Source organism: Cebus imitator, unplaced genomic scaffold (genome assembly GCF_001604975.1).
Source record: "Cebus imitator isolate Cc_AM_T3 unplaced genomic scaffold, Cebus_imitator-1.0 Scaffold79, whole genome shotgun sequence".
Classification (NCBI taxonomy): Eukaryota; Metazoa; Chordata; class Mammalia; order Primates; family Cebidae; genus Cebus; species Cebus imitator.
In genome coordinates this window covers 8,327,319-8,345,437 of record NW_016107394.1, presented here as the reverse complement: position 1 = coordinate 8,345,437, position 18,119 = coordinate 8,327,319, and the positions used below count along the sequence as shown (strand labels likewise).

General features: G+C 38.5%; 1 pseudogene; it reads right to left on the bottom strand.

Annotated features, from left to right (window-relative positions):
- The window catches only part of LOC108307427, a 92,644-nt pseudogene extending 76,041 nt beyond the window's left edge, over positions 1-16,603 (bottom strand).
- Between the last annotated feature and the right edge of the window lie 1,516 nt (positions 16,604-18,119).

Below are 18,119 nucleotides of genomic sequence, written 5' to 3'. Positions count from 1 at the left end.
AAAAAAAAAAAAAAAAAGATGATTGATTTCATACCTTCTCAGGAAGGTATGAAACCTAGGTGTAAGCACATTAATTTGTTATACTTCACATTTCTGTATTTTGAAATATTTCATAACTAACTATATAAAAGAAACTTGATGTGAAAAAGGAAGAGGGAAAGAGTAGTCTGGCCCATTAGAGAAGGCTGATGCCATGTTTCTCACAGGAACAAATCAAGGACTTGGGACATACAACTGAAGAGGCAAAAGTGTCTTCATGCATTCGTCCAGCGGCCTCTGCTCCAGAAGCCATGCCTGTGTGTGTCCTCCTCAGTCCAGCATCATCTCCCTCAGAGACAGTGAGACTTAACAAGCAGATTCTGGCATTAGGTTTTCCCTAAGTCTTTTTTTTTTTTTTTTAATAGTGAGCCTTGAAGTTTATTCAAGAATTAGTCCTCATACATAAAAAAGTTTCATATTAATGAATAATACATGTCACTTCAAGTTTTAGACAATATAGAAACTTACAGAAAAGTATTTTTAGACAACTTTACATAGTTGGAGAAATAATATGAAAGGATTAAATGAAACTATGAGTTCAAATGCATTTATGATCAAAATTACATAACATGAGAAAATCAAAGCACATTTTGCAGCAGAACCTGTAAAACTGTTTTTGTAGTCATCTTTTTGAGCCATGAAATAGGATGAATTTGTATTTATTAATAAGACTTTCAAAAGACAAAAATAATTTAATCATGAAGTGTCAGCGGGAGAATGAACATATTCTATTATCAGTATCAACTGGTGAATTAACTGTGTTATCCAAAAAGACTGACAAGTTCTAACTAATGTGAACAGGATATTGAATTCATTAATGAATATGTGACTATTGTGAGCACACAAATAATCTCTAGTTTTATTTGTGTGCTCACAATAAAAAAAGACTGACAAGTTCTAACTAATGTGAACAGGATATTGAATTCATTAATGAATATGTGACTATTGTGAGCACACAAATAATCTCTAGTTTTATTTGTGTGCCCACTACATTTCAAAATTCTTTAAACTGTGGGACATTCAATGTATTTAATGTGCAGAAAAAAATATTAAATGTTTCATTATTTTATTCTGCTCACTCCTTTCCCATTAAGCAGGAAAACACTGACATGACCATTTTTGGTCTCACTTTCACAAGGTCAACACGTAATGCATATATCTGGGAGCTGATCTCACAAGCAACTAAAATGGCATCTTGAAGTTGGAAATGGAACTATTTTTGTTTGCACTTTTAAAAGTACACTTTCACCCTCTCCAAGATCTGATAACATATTGAATGCATACCTTCTCATCAGCTGCCATAACTAATGCCAGAATAAATGAATTCCCTTTGTTTAGGTCCTGCCTAGCAATGCCAGCCAAGGAGAATTTGGCCTTGTTCTTCCCAGGTTCCACTGTATAGTTACAGTTATCAGTGTTTATGTGGCCTACAAGGGCAGGATAAGGAGGTTCGTTGACATGGCTCCAGTTGACTGGCACTCAGATCATATCATAGAGCTGAAAGATCACTAAAGCATCTGCAAGGTAACTCTACAAATGATTAATGTATCAGTTGGTTCCCAAGGAATTACCAGTTCTGAAATGTCCTCTCTCTTCTTTGTCCTCTCCCTCCAATAAGTTCATATTGATGTCATTATCGTCCAACTTGTATAGGCATGGATATGTATTAAACAGATTAATTATGAAAGCTAAATAAAGTTTAGGATTGCCTGAAACCACATCTGCAGGAGTAACAAACTATTTGCAGCCAAGTTTCTCTACCTGAAGCCTAAGTCCAGCACACTTGAGATCATTTTTCTCATGAAATGCAGAAGATGGACTGGAAAGTCCATATTCCCAGTCACCTTTAGAGGCAATTTGTTTAAGCAGGTGAAAATAGGCTCCTGAATCCTTATTACCTTGAAGTCGGTTATAATCCATATTGGCTGAAGTTGGTGATGGCACACCATCCCACATCAGCCAGATGGTAGTTCACCCATTAAAGCAGTTATTCTTTAGGAGAAAGCTACATTAGCACCTCTAGTTCCTGATCTTCATTTAACAATGCAATCAGAGGTTCATTCCTAGAAATCTCAGTATCATCAAAGAGATCAACTTTGATGATCTGCCAGAGAAGTTCCAAGACCAAGTGAGGTTTTCCTTCTTTGAGGTCCTATGCACCAGTGTTGACCACTGTACAACAAATGGTCAAGACAGAAATCGGCTCTAGTGTATCAGTCCATTCTCTTGCTGCTATAAAGAACTGCACAAGACTGGATAATTTATAAAGGAAAGAGATTTAATTGGCTCACAGTTCCACAGACTGGGTAGGTCTCAGGAAACTTACAGTCAATGGCAGAAGGGGAAGCAAAACATGTCCTTCTTCACATGACATCAGGAAGGAGAAATGCCAAGCAAAAGGGGGAAAAGCCCCTTGTAAAATCATCAGATCTCAGAAGAACTAAACCACCATCATGAGAATAGCATGAGGGTAACTGCCACCATGGTTAAATTACCTCCCACCAGATGTCTCCCACAACATAGGGAGATTATGCGAACTACAATTCAAGGTGAGATTGGGTGGGGACACAGGGCCAAATTATATTATTCTGCCCCTGGCCCTTCCCAAATTGTTGTCCTCACAATTCAAAACACAATCATACCCTTCCAACAGTCCCCCAGAGTCTTAACTCATTCCAGCATTAACTCAAAAGTCCAAGTGCAAAGTCTCATCTGAGACAAGACAAACCTCTTCTACTTAGGAGCCTGTAAAATCAAAAGCGAGCTAGTTACTTCCTTAATACGATGGGGTTACAGACATTTTACACCTGTTTCAAATGGGAGAAATTAACCAAAATGAAAGGGCTATAGACCTCATACAAGTTCAAAATCCAGTAGGGCAATCAAATGTTAAAGCTCCAAAATCATCTCCTTTGACTCCATGTCTTATATCCAGACATGCTGATGCAAGAGATAGGTTATCATAGCCATGAGCAGTTCCACCCCTGTGCTGTAGCAGGATACAGTCCCCCTTCTGGCTGCTTTCACAGGCTGGCATTGAGTGTCTGTGGCTTTTCCAGGCTCACAGTGCAAGCTGCTTGTGGATCTAACATTCTGAGGTCTGGAAGACAATGGTCCTCTTCTCACAGCTCTACTAGGCAGTGCCCCAGTGGGGACTCTATGTAAGGGCTCCAACCCCACATTTCCCTTTCTCACTGCCCTAGCAGAGGTTCTCCATGAAAGCTCCACCCCTGCAGCAAACTTCTGACTGCACCTCCAGACATTTCCACACATCCTCTGAAATCTAAGTAGAGGTTCCCAAACCAATTCTTGACTTCTATGTACCCTCAGGCCTAACACCATGTGTAAGCCACCAAAGCTTGGGGTTTACACCCTTTGAAGTCACAGCCTGAGCTATACCATGACCCCTTTTAGCCATGGCTGGGATACAGGACACCAATTCTTGAGACTGCACAAAGCAGCAAGTATCTAGGCCCAACCCATGAAGCCATTTTTTCTTTCTAAGGCTCTAGGCCTGTGATGGGAAGGGATCCTGAGAAGGCCTCTGATATGCTCTGCTGATGTTTTCCTCATTGTCTTGGTGATTAACATTTGGCTCCTCATTACTTATAAAAATTTCTGCAGCCTGTTGAATTTCTCCTCAGAAAATGGGTTTTTCTCTTCTATCACATTGTCAGTGCAAATTTTCTAACTTTGCTTCCCTTTTAAACATAAGTTCCAGCTCCAAACCATATCTTTGTGAATACGTAAAACTAAACGCTTTTAACAGCACCCAATTCACTTCTTAGACACTTCGCTGCTTAGAAATTTCTTCTGCCGGCATGTATCATAAAATAATAAAAGCCATTTATGACAAACCTACAGCCAATATCATACTGAATGGGCAAAAGCTGGAAGAATTCCCTTTGGAATCAGGCACTAGACAAGGATGCCCTCTCTCACCACTCCTATACAATATAGTATTAGAAGTTTTAGGCAGAGCAATCAGGCAAGAAAAAGAAATAAGGAGGAAGTCAAACTGTCTCTATTTGCAGGCGACATGATTGTATATCTAGAAGGCCCCATCGTCTCAGCCCAAAATCTTCTCAAACTGATAAGCAACTTCAACAAAGTTTCAGGATACAAAATCAGTGTGCAGAAATCACAAGTATTCCTATATACCTATAACAGACAAACAGAGAGCTAAATCAAGAGCAAACTTCCATTCACAATTGCTACAAAGAGAAGAAAATATCTACGAATACAACAAACAAAGGATGTAAAGGACCTCTTCAAGGAGAATTACAAACCACTGCTCAATGAAATAAGAGAAGACACAGAGGCAAAAACATTCCATGCTCATGGCTAACAACAATTAATATCATGAAAATGGCCACACTGCCCAAAGTAATCCATAGATTCAATGCTATCCCCATCAAGCTACCTATGAGCTTCTTCACAAAACTGGGAAAAAAAACACTTTAAACTTCATATGGAGTCACAAGAGAGCCTGCATAGCCAAGACAATCCTAAGCAAAAAGAACAAAGCGGGAGGCATCACACTGCCAGACTTCAAACTATACTACAAGGCTACAGTAATCAAGACAGCATGGCAATGGTACCAAAACAGAGACATAGACCAATGGAACAGAACAGAGGCCCTAGAAGCAGCATCACACATCTACAACCAACTGATCTTTGAGAAATCTGACAAAAACAAGCAACATGGAAACGACTCTGTGTTTAATAAATGGTGTTGGGAAACAGGCTAGCAATGTGCAGAAAGCAGAAACTGGACCCCTTCCTGTCACCTTACGCTAAAATTAACTCCAGATGGATTAAAGATTTAAACATAAAACCTAACACCATAAAAACACTAGAAGAAAATGTAGGCAAAACCATCCAGGACGTAGGCATAGGCAAGGACTACATGACTAAAACACCAAAAGCAATGGCAACAAAAGCCAAGATCGACAAATGGTATCTAATTAAAATTCAGAGCTTCTGTACAACAAGAGAAACCATCATTAGAGTGAACCAGCAACCAACAGAATGGGAAAAATATTTTGCAATCTACCTATCTGACAAAGGGCTAATATCCAAAATCTACAAAGAACTAAAACAGATTTACAAGAAAAAAACAACTGCATTCAAAAGTGGGCAAAGGATATGAACAGATACTTTACAAAAGAAGACATACATGAGGGCAACAAACATATGAAAAAATGCTCATCATCACTGGTCATTAGAGAAATGCAAATCAAAACCACATTGAGATGCCATCTCATGCCAGTTAGAATGGCAATTATTAAAAAATCTGGAGACAACAGATGCTGAGGAGGATGCAGAGAAATAGGAACACTTTTACACTGTTGGTGGGAGTGTAAATTAGTTCAACCGTTGTGGAAGACAGTGTGGCAATTTCTCAAGGATCTAGAAATAGAAATTCCATTTGACCCAGCAATCCCATTATTGGGTATATGCCCAAAGAACTATAAATTGTTCTACTATAAAGACATATGAACACGTATGTTCATTGCAGCCCTGTGTACAATAGCAAAGACCTGGAACCAACACAAATGCCCACCAATGATAGACTGGACGAAGAAAATGTGGTACATATACACCATGGAATACTACGTAGCCATAAAAAATGATGAGTTCATGTTCTTTGTAGGGACTTGGATGAATATGAAAACCATCATTCTCAGCAAACTGACACAAGAATAGAAAACCAAAAACCTTATGTTCTCACTCATAGGTGGGTGTTGAACAATGAGAACATGTGGACTCAGGGAGAAGAGTATCATACACCGGGAGCAGTTGGAGGGGAAAGGCGGGGACAGTGGGAGGTGGGGAGGAGAAATGCCAGGTATAGTATGCACCTAAAGTAAAATAAATAAATAAAGACCAAAACCTAAAATGCAGCAAAAAAGAAAAAAAGAGAGACAAGACAGGCTCTTCTCTCTTTTTCTGCCACATCAGGACACAGTAAGAAAGCAGCTATCTACAAGCCAGGAAGAGGGCTCTCACCAGGAACTGAGCCCTGCTGGACCTTGATATTGGACTTTCCAGGCTTCAGAGCTGTGATTTCTGTTGTTGAAGCCACCACCCAGTCTATAGTATTTTCTAATGGCAGCCGACACAGACTAATACAAGATGTAAGGGACAGTGACATGCTGCTCTTTTTCTCTCAAGGGCTCGTGAACTTGCTGTTACCATGGCCTCTGCAGTCCCTCTGTGTTCACTCCTCTTTGCTAAGGGCAAATAACTGCTGAGATGAACACATTTCATAATTGGAGAATAAAAGGGATGAGGCCCTAAAAAAAAAAAGGAAGAAAGAAAAAGAAATTTCCTCTGCCAGATGCCCAAAATTATCTCTCTCAAGTTCAAAGTTCCACAGGTCTTTGGGAGCTTTGGGCAAAGAAAGGCAAAAAAAAAAAAAAAAAAAAAAGCAAGCCAGTCTTTTTGCTAAAACATAACAAGAGTCACTTTTATTCCAGTTCCCAATAAGTTCCTTATCACCATCTGAGACCACCTCAGCCTGAACTTCATTGTCCATATCACTATCAGCATTTTGGTCACAGCCATTTAACAAGTCTCTCGGAAGTTCCAAACTTTCCCTCACCTTCCTGTTTTCTGAGCCCTCCAAACTGTTACACCCTCTACCTGTTATCCAGTTCCAAAAAAAAAAATGCTTCCATATTTTCAGATCTCTTTACAGCAGCATGCCACTACCCAGTACCAATTTATTGTATTAGTCCATTCTCACGTGGCTATAAGGAACTGCCCAAGACTGGGTAATTTATAAAGGAAAGAGTTTTAATTGACTCGCCATTCCTCAGGGCTGGGGAAGCCTCAGGAAACTTACAATCATGGTGGAAGGGGAAGCAAACACATCCTTCTTCACATGATGGCAGGAAGGAAAATTGCAGAGCAAAAGGGGGAAAAGCCCCTTATAAAACAATCAGATCCCATGAGAACTCACTCAGTATTATGAAAATAACATGAGGGTAACTGCCCTCATGACTAAATTAGCTCCCACTGGGTCTCTCCCATGACACTCAGGGATTATGGGAACTACAATTCATGATGAAATTTGGGTGGGGACATAGCCAAATTATATCAACTAGGTTTTAATTTTCAGAAATAGTGAATGTGGTGAGCTTTTTCATATTAATGGTTCTTTCATCATTTATACTTGGTTCAGATAAATTGATCATTTTGCAAAGAAGGATGAGATCTCCAAGTAACTTGAAGATACTGCCATCATTGAGGTTCATGGGTATAGATGCTTCACGTATAAGACTACAGTCAAAGTCATTCTCCAGGGCTTTGTTTATCCAGTTAACCAAAGCCCCTTTTCTTTCCCTGAATAAGAACGCTGTGTGCCCTCATAGGAAATAAAGTTCCTCCCACACCGGTAATCATTTCCTTCATGTTAATTATTTTGGAGGATGTTCTGCTGATACCTTTGCAGTTTTAATTCTTGCATCAGTGACAAAACTCTTCAAACTTATTTGGCCATCTTGGTTGTTGTTGACAAATGCTAGAATTTTCTCCACAATCTCATATACCTTGTAGCCAGGCATAGGAAGGCTTGTTTCCTTAAATAGGTCTTGAAGTTCATTGTCACTGGCATATCCACTATTGTCAATATCTACTATGCTAAACACTTCATTTACTTCTTCAAGCTCCTCCCAAGAAATGATAGTAGTAGTACTGTTTCCATCTTTAGACAGGAGAGACCGCCTTCAGGTCTTTATACCTCTTTATCTTGTAGTTTGCTAGTTGCTTTCACATTCACTATCTTGATGAATCATCCAACCCACAGCTAAAGAGAGGCTCTCCCTTCTCATGGGGTCAGAAACAGAATCACAGACTTTGACTTCTCATCCATAGTTCCCCTAAGTCTTAATTTTAAGTGATACTATTAGTTTTCTCCCTTTGTGGTGACATGATGGGTATTTTTAGGAGGAGGCTAAGAAAACCCACATTAGCTGCTTACAACTAGGCATCATTTTAAACTGGAGTGCACAACAATGAATAAGCTTAAATAAAACCAGTTGTGTGAAGGTTCTTAAGACACTGAATTGTAATTTACCTTTTTTCTGTTCTCTGGTAGCCTATCAGTTCTTCTGGGACAGAAAACCTTTTTTTTTTTTTTTTTTTTTTATATTTGGGTCTTCAGCATCTGGCATAGTGCTTGATATCAGTCAAAGCAAACACCTGTGTTCAAGATGTAATGAAAATTTAGAAGTGTGAAGAACTGAACAGTAAGAGAAACAAAATTTTTTAAAGGAGATCATAGGAAAAGAATTTTGAGAAAAACTGTATCTTACAATGAAACATATCTGCAAATTAGGACAATTTTGACAATACGTTTATTTCTGAATATGGGTTAATTATAAGATACAAGTATTCTATAATATATGAATATATGCATGTATGGCATGTATAACATATTATATATTTTAGATGGAAAAGTTATTTGTTTGAAATACAATACAATGAGCACCTGTATAACCTTCATCTAGATAAAGGCCCTTCATAGTTATTTTTCCCCTCTCCAGGATTCAATCAAGGTTTTATGCATTTCATTTGGTATTCACATCCTCTTAGCCTTTGATGGAAAAGTAGCACACACACACACACACACACACACACTTTCTTTTTTGTTCTTTGTGACAGTGGCATTTTTGAAAAGTCCAGGTAATTTGTCTTACATCTCAATCTTGATTTCCCTATAGCAGACAAATCCTCCCATTTAGATGCAGGTTATGTGTGTTAGGCAAAAATGCTACTTAGGTAAATTTGTATGTCTCAGAAGATGTACTGTCACCAGAATTACATAATGTCAGTTCATTCCAAAATTAACGATGCTAAATTTCATGACTCAGTTAAGGTAGTGTCATCAAATCACTCCAGTAAAGGTACTGTTTCCTCTTTGTAATTAAATGTTCTGTAGAGTGTTGTTTTGAGATTGTTTTAACCCAATGAATTGTGTCCATTGATAAATCTTCCTTGAATTAATTATTACATATGTGTCACAAAATAATGATTTTCTAATTATATCACACACTCTCCATGTATTAGCCGACATCCTCTGTAAAGAAGGGCTTCCCCCTCCACATACAGACCTTTATTTTATAACTGTGTAATCACAAATTCTATTTATGTCTTCTACATATTTTAATCCATTACCATTATTATGGTTTTGATGCTCATATTATCTCACATTTAGCCAATGAGAGCTCCTCCAAACTGGCTCCTGAGTCATTTTGATGTACTTCTCTTATTCGCTCAACACATATTTGCTTTCTGACTCAACAACATATGATAGTTTCTCCTTTTACTTTCCCTTCTCCAGACCTGTGAACAGCCTTTACTCTCAGGAATCTGCTGCCTTTTACTAAGGACGGTACTTAGATCCCACAGCCCATTGAGTTATTGTACTGAGTCATGGCCTAAATACTTCTCTAACCCATGTCTACTACCTCCTCCCTATTCCATAGCAATAATCCTTGGTTAGTCTTAAGGCAACCTGACTTCCTTTCAACTACTTCCTCACACTGCAGTCAGAGTGGTTTTTCCAAATGCAAATTTGTTCCTATAATACCAAGTTCTAAGGTATGCATGTGCGTGCATGAATTCATACAGTTCATAACACATTTGAAACAATTCAGTAGTTGCCCTTTGGGTTGTAGAATGAACACCAAAAAGATTAGAACAACCAAAAATCTTGTAGGGATATGGCCTGTCCTTTCCCCACACCTTAGCTGTATTTGACCACTTTTTCTCAGCTTTCAGGACTTTATTAGTATTGGCCTCTTTTCCAAACATATCATGCTTTCTCCCATCACAGGCTATTACATGTTCTGCTGTCTAAAATGGTCTCCTCTCACCTGGTATGTCAGATACCTAACATATTGGTTTAGTGCCTCAGCTCTCACCCCATGCATTGCTAGACTGTGCTTTCCATTTGGGTTTGACTCACTCTGCACTCACAGCTTCTTGCCCCTAACACTCTGTGCCTTTACTTTCTGCCCAGGGCTTCTTGGATTCAGGGCAAGAACAGGAATACGCTTCACATATAAGCATGTGGTGGGGAGTTAACTCTCCCAAGAGCACCCATTAGTCATGAGCAGAGGCCATGGCAAATGACACAAATCAGGCCCCTTTTTTCTCCTGAGCCATTTTACCAGCACATCACATCATCTCTCAACTCATCTCTTTGTTTCTGCCACACTAGAGCACTCTGTACACCAGAGGTCAAATCCTGCGTTCTCCTGTTCATTCTCTCACTTTTACATTTTACATATTAATCAGAGCTCAGCTTTAATGCCACCTGCCTCACTGAAGTCTTCCCTGTTACCTCCAGTGAAAATTAATCACTCATTTCTTTACAAACATGACACAACTTCATTATTTCTATTCAAATATTATTCCATCCAACTTTCTTTTATATCAAGATATCTCGATAGGCTGCTAAATCTCTAAGGTAAGAAAACTGTTATAAGCTGCAACATGTACTCCCAAAAATTCACATTGAAGTCCCAACCCACAGATCTCAGAATGTGACTATTTGGAGACAGAGTTTTGCCAAAGTAATTAAGGTAAAATGAGATTTTGAGGGTGGGCCCTAAACCCAAATGACTAATGTCTTTATAAGAAGAGCAATTTTAGACAAAGATGTGTACAGAGGGAAGATGATGTGAAAACAAGGCAGAAGACAGCCATCTGCAAACCAAGGAGAGAGGCCTACAACAGATCCTTCCCTCACAGCCCTCAGAAGAAACCAATCCTGCCAATACCTTAATCTTAGATTTCTAGCCTTCAGAACCATCAGAAAATAACTTTCTGTTGTTTAAGTTGCCCAGTTTGTTGTACTTTGTTATGGCAGTCCTAGCAATCGAACACACTCCCTGTTTTCCTTCTCAGCTCACTAATATCCAGCACAGTGAAAACATGTGGCAGACTTGCAGTACATGTTTTCTCATGTTAACCGAATTAATCACCATACTATAATGTATGCCTTTCCAATTAGTATGTAAAAACAGGCTTTAGAGTCAAAAATGAGTTCAAATTCTAACATCTTACTAGTTCAGTGACAATGGGAAACAAAGCAAATCTTGAAGATGGGAATAATCACCATCTAACTCATGGGAGTATTTTGATAATTATATGAGGCACCATATGGAGGTATTCAACACAGCACCTAAAAAGGGATAAGTGCACAATAAGTATTAACTACCATTGCTGCCATAATTATTATATAATATGTGTAATAAAAATAAGGTGTGTCAAAACCACACAACTACATGAAAACTGAACAACCTGCTCCTGGAGGACTGCTGGGTAAATAACAAAATTAAGACAGAAACAAATAACTTCTTTGAAACCAGTAAGAACAAAGACACAACATATCAGAATCTCTGAGACACAGCTAAAGCAGTGTTTGAAGGAAAATTTGTAGCACTAAATGCCCACAGGAAAAAGTGGGAAAGATCTAAAATTAACACCTTAACATCACAATTAAAAGAACTAGAGAAGGAAGAGCAAACAAATTCAAAAGCTAGCAGAAGACAAGAAATAACTAAGATCAGAGCAGAACTGAAGGAGACAGAGACACAAAAAACCCTTCAAAAAATCAATGAATCCAGAAGCTGGTTTTATGAAAAGATCAACAAAAGAGATAGCTTGCCAGACAAAGAAGAGAAAAGAATCAATTAGATACAATTTAAAAAATGATAAAGAGGATGTCATCACCAATACCACAGAAATACAAAATAGCATCAGAGAATACTATAAACACTTCTACGCACATAGACCAGAACATCTAGAAGAAATGGATAAATTCCTGGACCCTCCCAAGACTGAAACAGGAATAAGTCAAATCTCTGAGTAGACCAATAACAAATTTTGAAATTGAGGCAATAATTAATAGCCTACCAACCAAAACAAACCCAGGACCAGATGGATTCACAGCTGAATTCTATCAGAAGTACAAAGAGGAGCTACTACCATTCCTAACAATAGAAGAAGAGGGAATCCTCCCTAACTCATTTTATGAGGCTAGCATCATCCTGATACCAAAACATGGCACAGATACAACAAAAAAAAAGAAAATTTCAGGCCAATATCCCTGATGAACACTGATGAAAAAATTCTAAAAAAAAATCCTGGCAAACTGTATCCAGCAGCACATCAAAAAGGTTATCCACCATGATCAAGTCAGTTTTATCCCTGAGATGCAAGGCTGCTTCAATATACACAAATCAGTCAACATAATCCATCATATAATCAGAACCAATGACAAAAACCACGATTATCTCAACAGATGCAGAAAAGGCCTTCAAAAAAATTCAAAAATCTTCACGCTAAAAACTCTCAATAAACTAGGTGCTGATGGAATGAATCTCAAAATAAAAATAGCTATTTATGAAGAGCTATTTATGAAAAACGAACAGCCAATATAATACTGAATGGGCAAAAGGTGGAAGCATTTCCTTGAAAACTGGCACAAAACAAGAAAGCCCTCTCTCACTACTCCTATTCAACACAGTATTGGATGTTCTGGCCACAGCAATCAGGCAAGAGAAAGAAAGAGGATTCAAATAGGAAGACATAAGGTCAAATTATCTCTGCAGATGACATCATTGTACATTTTGAAATCCAATCATCTCAGCCCAAAATCTCCTTAAGCAGAAAAGCAACTTCAGCAAAGTCTCAGGATACAAAAATCAACGTGCAAAAATCACAAGCATTCCTATACACCAATAATAGGCTTAAAGAGAGCCAAATCATGAGTGAACTCCCATTCACAATCACTACAAAGAGAATTAAATACCCAGGAATACAACTTACAAGGGGTGTGAAGGACCTCTTGAAGTAGCACTACAAACCACTGCTCAAGGAAATAAGAGAGCACACAAGCAAATGGAAAAACATTTCATGCTCATGATTAGGAAGAATCAGTATCGTGAAAATGGCCATAATGCCCAAAGTAATTTATAGATTCAATGAAGAAAGTCAAGCTACCATTGACTTTCTTCACAGAATTTTAAACAAACTACTTTAAATTTCATATGGAACCAAAAAATAGCTCAAATAGTCAAGACAATCCTAAGCAAAAAGAACAAAGCTGGAGGCATCCCACTACCTGACTCCAAACTATTATACTACAAGGCTACAGTAACCAAAACAGCATGGTACTGGTACCAAAACAGATATCTAAACCAATGAAACAGAACAGGGATTAGAAATAATGCCACACATCTACAACCATTTGATCTTTGACAAACCAGACAAAAACAAGCAATGGGGAAAGAATTCCCTATTTTAATAAATGGTGTTGGGAAAACTGGCTAGCCATATGCAGAAAACTGAAACTGAACCCCTTCCTGACACCTTATATAAAAATTCACTCAAGATGGATTAAAGACTTAAATGTAAGACCTAAAACCATAAAGACTCTATAAGAAAACCTAGGCAATACCATTCAAGACACAGGCATGGGCAAAGACTTCATGACTAAAATACCAAAAGCAATGACACCAAAAGCCAAAATTGACAAATGGGATCTAATTTAAAGAGCTTTTGCACAGCAAAAGAAACTATTATCAGAGTGAACAGGCAACCTATACAATGGGAGAAAATTTTTGCAATCTATCCATCTAAGAAAGGACTAAAATCTAGGATCTACAAAAAACTTAAATTTACATGAAAAGAAACAACACCTTCAAAAACTAGACAAAGGATATGAGCAGACATTTTTAAAAAGAATATATTTATGCAGCCAACAAACATATGAACAAAAGCTCATCATCACTGATCATTAGACAAATGCAAATCAAAACCACAATGAGATACCGTCTCATGCCAGTTAGAATGACAATCATTAAAAAGTCAGGAAACAACAGATGACAGAGAAGATGTAAAGAAATAGAAATGCTTTTATACTGTTGGTGGGAATGTAAATTAGTTAAGCCATTGTGGAAGACAGTGTGGCAATTCCTCAAGGATCTAGAACCAGAAATACCATTTGACCCTGCAATCCCATTACTGGCTATACACCCAAAGGAATGGAAGTCATACTATTATAAAGACACATGCACACATATGTTTATGGTATCACTGTTCACAATAGCAAAGACTTGGAACCAACCCAAATGCCCATCAAAGACAGACTGGATAAAGAAAATGTAATATATATACGTTGGATCCTGTGCAGCTATAAAAAAGGATGAGTTCATGTCCTTTGCAGGGACATGGATGAAGCTGGAAACCATCATTCTCAGCAAACTAACACAGGAACAGAAAACCAAACACCAGATGTTCTCACTCATAAGTGGTTGTTGAATAATAAAAACACATGGGCACAGGGAGGGGAATCTCACACATTGGGGCCTGTCAGGGAATGGGGGGCTAGGGGAGAGATAGAATTATGAGAAATAACCAATGTAGATGATGGGTTGATAGGTGCAACAAACCACCATGATATGTGTATACCTATGTAACAAACCTCCATGTTCTGCACATGTATCCCACAACTTAAAGCATAATAAAGTGTGCGTGTGTATACATATATATATATATATATATATATACACACACGTGTGTGTGTGTGTGTGTGTGTGTGTGTGTGTGTGTATGGTATGTCAGGGTGGAGAAATATATAGAAGTATATTTTGGTGATCCAGTCTACGATAATTTACCATGTATTGCACATTTTCTTCATCTTAGTTAAAAGTGAACTAAAAAGCACAGTAAGTTCTTCAAAAGAAGAATGTAATTGTTCACTGTGTACTAAAATGCTTTATGGAAATACTCCTGCCTTTTGGCTCTTACAATGAAGATTCATTACCAAAAGACATGTCTACAGGCTGAGGTAAGCCCAAATCCCCAGGTAATCTCCCAAAATGACAGGCTACTACGTTTCAGCTTCTGAAAAATGTCATCCATGAATAGTGCCCCTGAAAGACAAACTAGCCTAGATGACTGTGGGAATTCAGTCAGGGTGGCAGCAAAAGAATTAAGGGCAAAAAAATTAGAGAAAGTTATAGAATACAGTCTCAAACTCTTTTGGAAGGCCTAAGGGTTTTTTCTATAGTTCTTGGCTGAAAGCAGCCAGAGTCTGTTTGCAGGAGCCAGAGAGATTAGGGCACAAATACAAAAGAATGTGAGTAGGTTACCTAGCCAGCTTGTTTACTCATGTGGTTTTAAAACTAACATTTGAGCCAGATGGCCTTCTTGGCGTGAGGTCAACCAGGGAGACTACCCTCTAATGGTATTTGTTTTGGGCATCAAAACCTGTCCTTTAATTTTCAGCCTCTAGTGGTGTTAATTCAAGCCTTTGTCAATTAATCTCTACTAAATAAATTCGAGTCTCACTGGCTGGTAGGGGCCAGCAGTCACAACTGTTTACAGCCATCTCCAGGGAGTCCGTAAGCCACCTAGTCACTCAGTCAAACTGACAAAGCATAATATCCGTGTCAGTGCACTTTATTCATCCGTCACTGATTCAGGGTCTGCAAGACAGACCCCAGAGGAAGTGACCCCAAAAGATGACATTCTTAATGAGGCAGGGCTGAATTAGGAAAAAGTAAATCTAAGCACCTGAACAATATTGTTACTGGTTACTCCCTGCTAGAAAATAGTATTCTCACACCTGGGTCACTTTAGAGCTTGAGTGCAAAATTTTACAGAGAATAAATGCAGTGAAATATGTGGATTAGGGTAAGAAAATTCAATCCAGAAGATGGTACTGTGAGATGTTATTTTAATTGAACATACACAGCAAATTAGGGCCCCGAGTCTCTAGGATATAAGAAAAATATTGACTATTTCAGGTCACAGGTAAAATCACCAAACCTTACTTTGCTTACTTTAAGCAAAGAAACAACAGAGAGAAGCAGAGGGATGAAGAAGGGCCAACTGTAATTTGAGGTAATCGGGGTGAGACTCACTGGCTTCAGCCGTCTCCTGAGACAAGCTGACACTGACATTTCAAATTTAAGGAGCACAATATGATTCTGCCATCTTGGTTTCAGAGAGCAGACATTGCCAACTGGTTATCTCTTTTCCTTTATCCTCTAAGGAGGGAGTGTGATGTTTCTGTGTCCCTATGGCCAAGTTTTCTTATAACTAGTCATGAAAATACTCTAAATTCCCTTAGAGTCATATTAAGTGGCATGCCGCTCTCACAACATCCCTAGAGGGCCTGCTCCACCTGAAATACTGCAAACCAAACCTATTCTGACTCCTGGAAACAAGACATCTCCCCATCTCCAGTCACTCTTCCAGTGTCAGCAGCCCACAGGTACCAAATCTGCAGAGGATCCCAAAACAAGGACATACCTGAATGCCTAAATCCTCTACCCCACTCAGAAGATAAAGCCCCAACACCTGTGAGCATGCCATATCCAAAAATACTTTACTCTCAGGATTGCTAGAGCCTATCCCCAAATGACCCCCCATGATTACTACCTTCAACTAAAATAACTCCCTCACCCATCACTGTAATCCATGAGCCATTTTCCCCTAGATGAAGTGTCATTACCTCTTCCTCTGTATTTCCAATCATGTTACCCCTCTGAAATTTAGATTAGTAAAAATGATGAGAGACATCCTCAGGAAACTTTCTATGGGTGAATTTACTGCTTTCTACTCATTGCATTCAGAGAATAGTACTCTGTGATTAAAAATATGAAATATGGCTTATGTTTTAAAAATAAACACAGTTTTACATTTGCATTAATGCTCCCTGATAAAGATGTGTGTGCCTTTTCTTTTAATAATTCCATGTCCTATGACTGATTTCTGAGAAAATGTTGTATTACAAATACCAGTGGGTCACAGGCCTGCTGATGATATCAGAGTATAAACCAGTCAAACTCCTTCCTGTTAAACTTTAGGCAACTGCAATACCCACCACTGAGGATGATGAAAGAAAAGCATTTTTCTAGAGAAGCAATAACCATTTACGGGAATGTTTGAATTGCTGTTCAGTAAACACAGACACTTGAAAAGAGTGAACCATAAACTGAAAAGCCTGAGAATGAGGGAGTGGGTGGCAGGACAGCAAGCAGCACAAGGTTTTCCTGACCTAAGAGTAGACAGTTTGTACAGGTTTTGTCTATTATCATAAATATTTCCACAATCCATTGAGGCAATGGTCTTTTTTCTGAAAATCAACACTGATGCATAGCTATTTAATGCCTCCATTTGTAATGGCTAATTATGCATATAATTGATGGTATTTCCTTTGATCATCATTTAAAAATCATTTACTAAATTAAAAATTAAATTCATCAGTTACGGCAAATACCTTTGCTCTTCTGCTTTTCATTCCCACAGCCCATCTCTGATCCCAGCTACAGTAGGAGTGGACCGATACATGCAAAACGCAACATCCCATCTTAAGCATGTGCATTTTTGCCTCCGCTTCTCTACATTAAGGCCTTTCCAAGGCCAAGGAACTTGCTCAGTCCTGCAAAGGCACAGTCTAGGAGCATAGGGGAGTTAAAGGCGCAGACACACTCCATCAGCAGGGATAGGAACTAGCAGATAAATGCCCCAACCTCCAGTCCTTCAAACAGTCCTAATAGGCATTCTGTGTGCTTCTCAGGAAGTCTTGCAAATCTGCGCCACCAGAGCTGCAACTCTAATGACCCATTCTAATATTGGCTCCTTCTCTTTCCCTAGCTCATTCTAAGCTTTTTCACTACTGGTTCCTGGGTTCCCCTTCTAATGAAAGTACCTGCTCCCAGCTTCCCAACTTCTAATCCTATGCTCTGCTTTCAGCAAAGCTCAAACAAAGACATGAAATATCTTAAAATCTAGAGATATTTAGACAGCAGAAAACTGAAATCAAAAAAAGAATCCAGAAGCAGAAATCTGGACATGAAGGAAGTAAAAGAGACTTGAGAAAACACTCTATTTAGTGCTTACTAAGTGCCCCACGTGTTCCAACTACTAGAGACACTGCTCCAGGAAGTGACTGGTAAAAAGATTCATTTACTGAGTTAATTTTTGTAAAGCACTTAGGACTATGCCTTATACTTATTAAGTGCTACATATCTACTAAATAGAAAATAAAC